Source organism: Triticum dicoccoides, chromosome 7A (genome assembly GCF_002162155.2).
Source record: "Triticum dicoccoides isolate Atlit2015 ecotype Zavitan chromosome 7A, WEW_v2.0, whole genome shotgun sequence".
In the NCBI taxonomy this organism is placed as follows: domain Eukaryota; kingdom Viridiplantae; phylum Streptophyta; class Magnoliopsida; order Poales; family Poaceae; genus Triticum; species Triticum dicoccoides.
This window is the reverse complement of record NC_041392.1, coordinates 158279084-158288490: the sequence shown is the minus strand read 5'-3', so window position 1 is coordinate 158288490 and position 9407 is coordinate 158279084.

Here is a 9407-nt window from a genome sequence, read left to right as displayed (position 1 = left end):
CTGAGATATAATGTTTGATTCTTCGACCGTTTACCACCTTCAGATTTGTGCCTTCAAAGTTGTTGATCTTTATGGCACCGGAACGATAGACCTCTTCGATAACGTAGGGGCCTTCCCATTTAGAGAGAAGTTTTCCTGCAAAAAATCTTAAACGAGAGTTGTATAGCAATACATAATCACCTACATTAAACTCACGCTTTTGTATCCTTTTGTCATGCCATCTTTTAACTTTTTCTTTAAACAACTTGGCATTTTCATAAGCTTGGGTTCTCCATTCATCAAGTGAGCTAATATCAAATAACCTCTTCTCACCGGCAAGTTTAAAATCATAGTTGAGCTCTTTAATAGCCCAATACGCCTTATGTTCTAGTTCGAGAGGTAAGTGACATGCTTTTCCATAAACCATTTTATACAGAGACATACCCATAGGATTTTTATATGCAGTTCTATAAGCCCATAATGCATCATCAAGTTTCTTAGACCAATTCTTTCTAGACCTATTAACAGTATTTTGCAAAATTAATTTGAGCTCTCTATTGCTCAACTCTACTTGACCACTAGACTGTGGGTGATAAGGAGATGCAATTCTATGATTAACATCATATTTAGCAAGCATTTTACGGAAAGCACCATGAATAAAGTGTGAACCACCATCAATCATTAAATATCTAGGGACTCAAAACCTCGGGAAGATAACTTCCTTAAGCATTTTAATAGAAGTGTTATGATCAGCACTACTAGTTGGAATAGCTTCTACCCACTTAGTAACGTAATCAACAGCAACTAAAATATGAGTATATCCATTACATGTAGGAAAAGGTCCCATATAATCAAAGCCCCAAACATCAAACGGTTCAATAACAAGAGAATAATTCATAGGCATTTCTTGACGTCTACTAATATTACCAATTCTTTGACATTCATCACAAGACAAGACAAACTTACGGGCATCCTTGAAGAGAGTAGGCCAATAAAAACCAGATTGCAATACCTTATGTGCAGTTCTATCTCCAGCGTGGTGTCCTCCATAAGCCTCAGAGTGACACTTGCATAGGATCTGTTCCTGTTCATGCTCAGGTACACAACGTCTAATAACACCATCTACTCCTTCTTTATAAAGATGTGGGTCATCCCAAAAGTAATGTCTCAAGTCATAGAAAAACTTTTTCTTTCGCTGGTATGTGAAGCTAGGTGGTATAAACTTAGCAACAATATAATTAGCATAATCAGCATACCATGGAGTACTACGAGAAGTACTTATAACATTTAATTGTTCATCAGGAAAGCTATCATTAATAGGTAGTGGGTCATCAAGAACATTCTCTAACCTAGACAAGTTGTCTGCAACGGGGTTCTCAGCTCCGTTTCTATCAACAATATGCAAATCAAATTCTTGTAGCAAGAGAACCCATCTAATAAGTCTAGGTTTAGCATCTTTCTTTTCCATAAGGTATTCAATAGCAGCATGATCAGTATGAATAGTTACTTTAGAATCAACAATATAAGATCTGAACTTATCACAAGCAAATACAACTGCTAAAAGCTCTTTTTCAGTAGTAGCATAATTTCTTTGAGCATTGTCTAGAGTCTTACTAGCATAATGAATGACATTTATTTTCTTACCAACTCTTTGCCCTAGAACAGCACCTACAACATAATCACTAGCCTCACACATAATTTCAAAGGGTAAATTACAATCAGGTGGCTGAACAACAGGTGCAGAGACTAATGCTTTCTTAAGTATTTCAAATGCTTCTACACAATCATCATCAAAGAAAAATGGTATATATTTTTGCAATAAATTAGTTAGAGGCCGAGAATTTTTTGAGAAGTCCTTAATGAACCTCCTGTAAAATCCGGCGTGACCAAGGAAACTTCTTATACCTTTGATGTCCTTGGGACATGGCATCTTTTCAATAGCATCGACCTTGGCTTTATCAACTTCAATATCTATTTTAGAAACTTTGTGCCCCAAGACAATACCTTCATTAACCATAAAGTGGCACTTTTCCCAATTCAAGACAAGATTAGTTTCTTAACATCTCTGCAAAACTCGATCAAGATTGCTCAAGCTATCATCAAAAGAGGAACCACGGACGGAAAAATCGTCCATCAAAACCTCACAAATCTTTTCACAAAAGTGAGAGCCATCATGCATCTTTGAAAGGTAGCAGGTGCATTACATAAACCAAAAGGCATACATCTATAAGCAAAAGTACCAAAAGGGCATGTAAAAGTAGTCTTTGATTAATCTCTAGCCGACACAGGTATTTGAGAGAAACCAGAATAACCATCTAGAAAGAAATAGTGTGTACGTTTGCATAATCTTTCTAGCATTTGATCAATAAAAGGTAAGGGGTAATGATCTTTCTTAGTAGTTTTATTTAATTTGCCGAAATCAACTACCATCCTATAACCTGTAATAATTCTTTGTGGAATCAATTCATCTTTATCATTAGGAACAATAGTAATACCTCCCTTCTTAGGGACACAATGGACATGACTTACCCACTGACTATCAGCAACGGGATAGATTATACCTGCCTCCAGAAGCTTGAGTATTTCTTTTCTTACCACTTCTTTCATTTTAGGATTCAAACGTCGTTGAGGATCACGAACTGGTTTGGCATCTGCTTCCAGATTTATTTTATGTTGACATAGAGTGGGACTAATGCCCTTAAGATCATCAAGAGTATATCCAATAGCAGCACGATGCTTCTTCAGAGTTTTCAATAATCTTTCTTCTTCATGCTCTGAAAGGTTAACACTAATAATAACAGGATATATCTTCTTTTCATCAAGATAAGCATATTTAAGATTATCAGGCAAAGGTTTAAGCTCAAACACGGGATCACCCTTGGGTGGAGGAGGCTCCCCTAAAATTTCAACAGGCAAATTGTGTTGCAGAATAGGTTCCTGTTTAAAGAATACTTCATCTATTTCCCTTCTTTCATTCATGAACATATCATTTTCATGGTCTAGCAAATAGTGTTCTAAAGGATCACTAGGAGGTACAGCAATAGAAGCAAGACCAATAATTTCATCCTTACTAGGTAATTCTTCCTCACGATGTTGTTTACTAAATTTAGAGAAATTAAACTCATGAACCATATCATCCAAGCCAATAGTAACAACATTCTTTTTGCAATCTATCCTAGCATTAACAGTGTTCAAGAAGGGTCTACCAGATATAATGGGACAAAAGCTATCTTTCGGAGAAGTAAGGACAAGAAAATCAGCAGGATATTTAGTTTTCCCACACAAGACTTCAACATCTCTAACAATTCCAATTGGTGAAATAGTATCTCTATTGGCAAGTTTAATTGTGACATCAATACCTTCTAACTCAGCAGGTGCAATTTCATTCTTAATTTCTTCGTATAAAGTATGTGGTATAACACTAGCACTCGCACCCATATCACATAAGCCTTTGATAACAATGATCTCCTATTTTAACAGAAATAACAGGCACGCCTACCACAGGTCTATGTTTATCTTTATCACAAGGTTTAGCAATTCTAGCAGTTTCACCTTCGAACTGAATAACATGCCCATCAATATTATCAGACAAGAGATCTTTAACAATAGCAATATTAGGTTCTACTTTAACTTGCTCAGGAGGTGTATAAGTTCTAATATTGCTTTTACGAACAACAGTTGAAGCTTTAGCATGATCCTTTATTCTAACAGGTAAAGGTGGTTTCTCAACATAAGAAGTAGGAACAATAGGATCATTATAAGTGACAGTCTTTTCTTCAACTTTAACAGGTGCAGCTACTTTTACTTCTATGGGAGGATGATATTTGAACCACTTCTCCTTAGGGAGATCAACATAAGTAGCAAAATATTCACAGAAAGAAGCTACTATCTCAGAGTCAAGTACATATTTAGTGCTAAACTTACGGAAAATATCGGTGTCCATAAAAGATTTAACACAATCAAACTTAGGTGTCATACCTGACTCCTTACCTTCGTCGAGGTCCCAATCTTCAGAGTTGCGTTTAATTCTATCCAATAAATTCCGTCTGAATTCAATAGTCTTCATCATAAAAGAGCCAGCGCAAGAAGTATCGAGCATGGTTTGATTATTATGAGAAAGCCGAGCATAGAAGTTTTGCATAATTATTTCTCTCGAGAGCTCATGACTGGGGCATGAATATAACATTGATTTGAGCCTTCCCCAAGCTTGAGCGATGCTTTCTCCTTCGTGAAGCCAGAAATTATATATATAATTGCGATCACGATGAACAAGATGCATAGGGTAATACTTTTGATGAAATTCCAACTTCAATCTTTTATAGTTCCATGATTTCATATCATCACATAGCCTATACCATATCAATGTGTCTCCCTTCAAAGATAAAGGGAAGACCTTCTTCTTAGCAACATCATCGGGTATACCTGCAAGCTTAATTAATCCACAAACTTCATCCACATATATTAAGTGCTCATCAGGATGCTTTGTTCCATCTCCTGTAAAAGGGTTAGCTAGCAGTTTTTCCATCATACCCGAAGGAAATTCAAAAGGAGTTTCATTTTCAATAGGTTCAGTAGGTTGAGGAGCAACTCTTTGCTCTACTGGACGGGGTGAAGATACCCCAAACAAGCCCCTCAGAGAATTACTTTCCATAGTAACAAGTGACAGTAAATTTCAGCACACTATATAAATTTTCCTTACCAAATTCCACCTACCAAAGGCGCTACACTCCCCGGCAACAACGCCAGAAAAGAGTCTTGATGACCCACAAGTATAGGGGATCTACCGTAGTCCTTTCGATAAGTAAGAGTGTCAAACCCAACGAGGAGCAGAAGGAAATGATAAGCGGTTTTCAGCAAGGTATTCTCTACAAGTACTGAAATAAGTGGTAACAGATAGTTTTGTGATAAGATAAATTGTAACGAGCAACAAGTAACAAAAGTAAATAAAGTACAGAAAGGTGGCCCAGTCCTTTTTGTAGCAAAGGACAAGCCGGAACAAACTCTTTTAATAGGAAAAGCGCTCCCTAGGACACATGGGAATATCGTCAAGCTAGTTTTCATCACGTTCATATGATTCGCGTTCGATACTTTGAAAATTTGATATGTGGGTGGACCGGTGCTTGGGTGCTGTCCTTACTTGAACAAGCATCCCACTTATGATTAACCTCTATTGTAAGCATCCGCAACTACAACAAAAGTATTAAGGTAAACCTAACCATAGCATGAAACATATGGATCCAAATCAGCCCCTTACGAAGCAACACATAAACTAGGGTTTAAGCTTCTGTCACTCTAGCAACCCATCATCTATTTATTACTTCCCAATGCCTTCCTCTAGGCCCAAATAATGGTGAAATGTTATGTACTCGACGTTCACATAACACCACTAGAGGCTAGACAACATACATCTTATCAAAATATCAAACGAATACCAAATTCACATGACTACTAATAGCAAGACTTCTCCCTTGTCCTCAGGAACAAATGTAATTACTCACAAAGCATATTCATGTTCATAATCAGAGGGGTAATAATATGCATATAGGATCTGAACATATGATCTTCCACCAAATAAACCAACTAGCATCAACTACAAGGAGTAATCAACACTACTAGCAACCTACTAGCACCAATCCCGGACCTTGGGACAAGAATTGGATACAAGAGATGAACAATGGTTTGGAGATGAGATGGTGCTGGTGAAGATGTTGATGGAGATTGCCCTCTCCTGATGAGAGGAGCATTGGTGATGACGATGGTGATGATTTCCCCCTCCTGGAGGGAAGTATCCCCGGCAGAACAGCTCTGCCGGAGCTCTAGATTGGTTCCGCCAAGGTTCCACCTCATGGCGGCGGAGTCTCGTCCCAAAAAGTTCCTTCCTATTTTTTTCTTGTAGAAAGACTTCATATAGGAGAAGATGGACGTCGGAGACCCACCAAGAGGCCCACGAGGTAGGGCGGCGCGCCCTAGGGGGGCGCCCCCCCACCCTCGTGAGCAGGGTGTGGGCCCCCTGGCCATCATCTTTAGCGAGGATCTTTCTTTATTTATTTTAAGATGTTCCGTGGAGTTTCAGGACTTTTGGAGTTGCGGAGAATAGGTCTCTAATATTTGCTCCTTTTCCAGCCCAGAAGTCCAGCTGCCAGCATTCTCCCTCCTTATGTAAAACTTGTAAAATAAGAGAGAATAGCCATAAGTATTGTGACATAAAGTGAAATAACAGTCCATAATGCAATAAATATCGATATAAGAGCATGATGCAAAATGGACGTATCAGACGTCAAGAAAGAAGCGAGGAGGCCACGAGACAGGAGGGCGCGCCTGCCCCCCACCCTCATGGGCCCCTCGCAGCTCCACCGACCTACTTCTTCCTCCTATATAGACCCATATACCCCGAAAACATCCAGGAGCACCATGAAACCCTATTTCCACTGCCGCAACCTTCTGTACCCAAGAGATCCCATCTTGGGGCCTTTTCCGGAGCTCCGCCGGAGAGGGAATCGATCATGGAGGGCTTCTAAATCAACACCATAGCCTCTCCGATGATGTGTGAGTAGTTTACCACAGACCTTCGGGTCCATAGTTATTAGCTAGTTGGCTTCTTCTCTCTCTTTGGATCTCAATACAAAGTTTTCCTCGATCTTCTTGGAGATCTATTCGATGTAATTCTTTTTGCGGTGTGTTTGTCAAGATCCGGTGAATTGTGGGTTTATGATCAAGATTATCTATGAATAGTATTTGATTCTTCTCTGAAATCTTTTATGTATGATTTGTTATCTTTGCAAGTCTCTTCGAATTATCAATTTGGTTTGGCCTACTAGATTGACCTTTCTTGCAATGGGAGAAGTGATTAGCTTTGGGTTCAATCTTGCGGTGTCCTTTCCCAGTGATAGCAGGGGCAGCGAGGCACGGATTGTATTGTTGCCATCGAGGATAAAAAGATGGGGTTTATATCATATTGCTTGAGTTTATCCCTCTACATCATGCCATCTTGCTTAATGTGTTACTCTGTTCTCATGAACTTAATACTCTAGATGCAGGCAGGAGTTGGTCGATGTGTGGAGTAATAGTAGTAGATGAAGAATCGTTTCGGTCTACTTGTCGCGAACGTGATGTCTATATACATGATCATGCCTAGATATTCTCATAATTATGCACTTTTCTATCAATTGCTCGACAGTAATTTGTTTACCCACCGTAATACTTATTCTATCTCGAGAGAAGCTGATGTCTACTACACAACCTTCTTCTTGTAGACGTTCTTGGGCCTCCAAGTGCAGAGGTTTGTAGGACAGTAGCAAATTTCCCTCAAGTGAATGACCTAAGGTTTACCAATCCGTGGGAGGTGTAGGATGAAGATGGTCTCCCTCAAGCAACCCTGCAACCAAATAACAAAGAGTCTCTTTTGTCCCCAACACACCCAATACAATGGTAAATTGTATAGGTGCACTAGTTCGGCGGAGAGATGGTGATACAAGTGCAATATGGATGGTAGATATAGGTCTTTGTAATATGAAAATATAAAAACAGCAAAGTAGCAAGTGATAAAAGTGAGCATAAATGGTATTGCAATGCGTTGAAACAAGGCCTAGGGTTCATACTTTCACTAGTGCAAGTTCTCTCAACAATAATAACATAATTGGATCACATAACTATCCCTCAACATGCAACAAAGAGTCACTCCAAAGTCACTAATAGCGGAGAACAAATGAAGAGATTATGGTAGGGTACGAAACCACCTCAAAATTATCCTTTCCGATCGATCTATTCAAGAGTCCGCAGTAAAATAACACGAAGCTATTCTTTCTGTTCAATCTATCCTAGAGTTCGTACTAGAATAACATCTTAAGACACAAATCAACCAAAACCCTAGTGTCACCTAGATACTCCAATGTCACCTCAAGTATCCGTGGGCATGATTATACGATATGCATCACACAATCTCAGATTCATCTATTCAACCAACACAAAGAACTTCAAAGAGTGCCCCAAAGTTTCTACCGGAGAGTCAAGACAAAAATGGGTGCCAAACCCTATGCATAGATTCCCAAGGTCACGGAACCCGCAAGTTGATCACCAAAACATACATCAAGTGGATCACGTGATATCTCATTGTCACCACAGATAAGCACATGCAAGACATACATCAAGTGTTCTCAAATCCTTAAAGACTCAATCCGATAAGATAACTTCAAATGGAAAACTCAATCCATTATAAGAGAGTAGAGGGGGAGAAACATCATAAGATCCAACTACAATAGCAAAGCTCGCGATACATCAAGATCGTATCACCCCAAGAACACGACAGAGAGATCAAACACATAGCTACTGGTACATACCCTCAGCCCCAAGGGTGGACTACTCCCTCCTCGTCATGGAGAGTGCCAGGATGATGAAGATGGCCACCGGAGAGGGATTCCCCCCTCCGGAAGGCTGCCGGAACGGGTCTAGATTGGTTTTCGGTGGCTACAAAGGCTTCTGGCGGCGGAACACCCGATCTATTCTGATCCCTGATGTTTTTAGGGTATATGGACATATATAGGCGAAAGAAGTCGGTCAGGGGAGCCACGAGGGGCCCATGAGGGTGGGAGGGGCGCCTCCCTGCCTCGTGGCCACCTCGAAGCTTCCTTGATTTCAACTCCAAGTCTCATGGATCACGTTCATTCCAAAAATCATGCTCCAGAAGGTTTCATTCCGTTTGGACTCTGTTTGATATTCCTTTTCTGCAAAACACTGAAACAAGGGAAAAAAACAGAAACTGACACTAGGCTCTGGTTTAATAGGTTAGTCCCAAAAATAATATAAAAGTGCATAATAAAGCCCATAAACATCCAAGATGGATAATATAATAGCATGAATACTTCATAAATTATAGATACGTTGGAGACGTATAAGCATCCCCAAGCTTAATTCATGCCTGTCCTCGAATAGGTAAATGATAAAAGAAATAATTTATGAAGTGTGAATGCTAGCAGGTGCACAAGTTTGATCAATGATAATTTCAATCACCTTTTCTAGCATCCTTATATATATATACATATATATATATATATATATATATATATATATATATATATATATCATAACAGTAGCTCATCTCATAAAGCTTCTCATGATCAAGTAACAAGCTATTCACATGTTAAAGTATAGATCATAAAATTTCTTGAAAACTAACAAACCGTGTTATTAGTCATCAAACAATTACAATTCATATTATTTTCAGGAGGAGTCTATGTCAGAGCTTTGATTTAGCAAACTCCACATACTCAACTATCATTTAGCTTTCACATTTGCTAACACTCACGCGATATTTTTGGGTTCAAAGTTTTAATCAGACACAGAGAAAGATAGGGGCTTATAGATTCGCCTCCCAACCTTTTACCTCAAGGGCAATGTCAACAATAATAGCTCATGATGCCTTACATCCAATT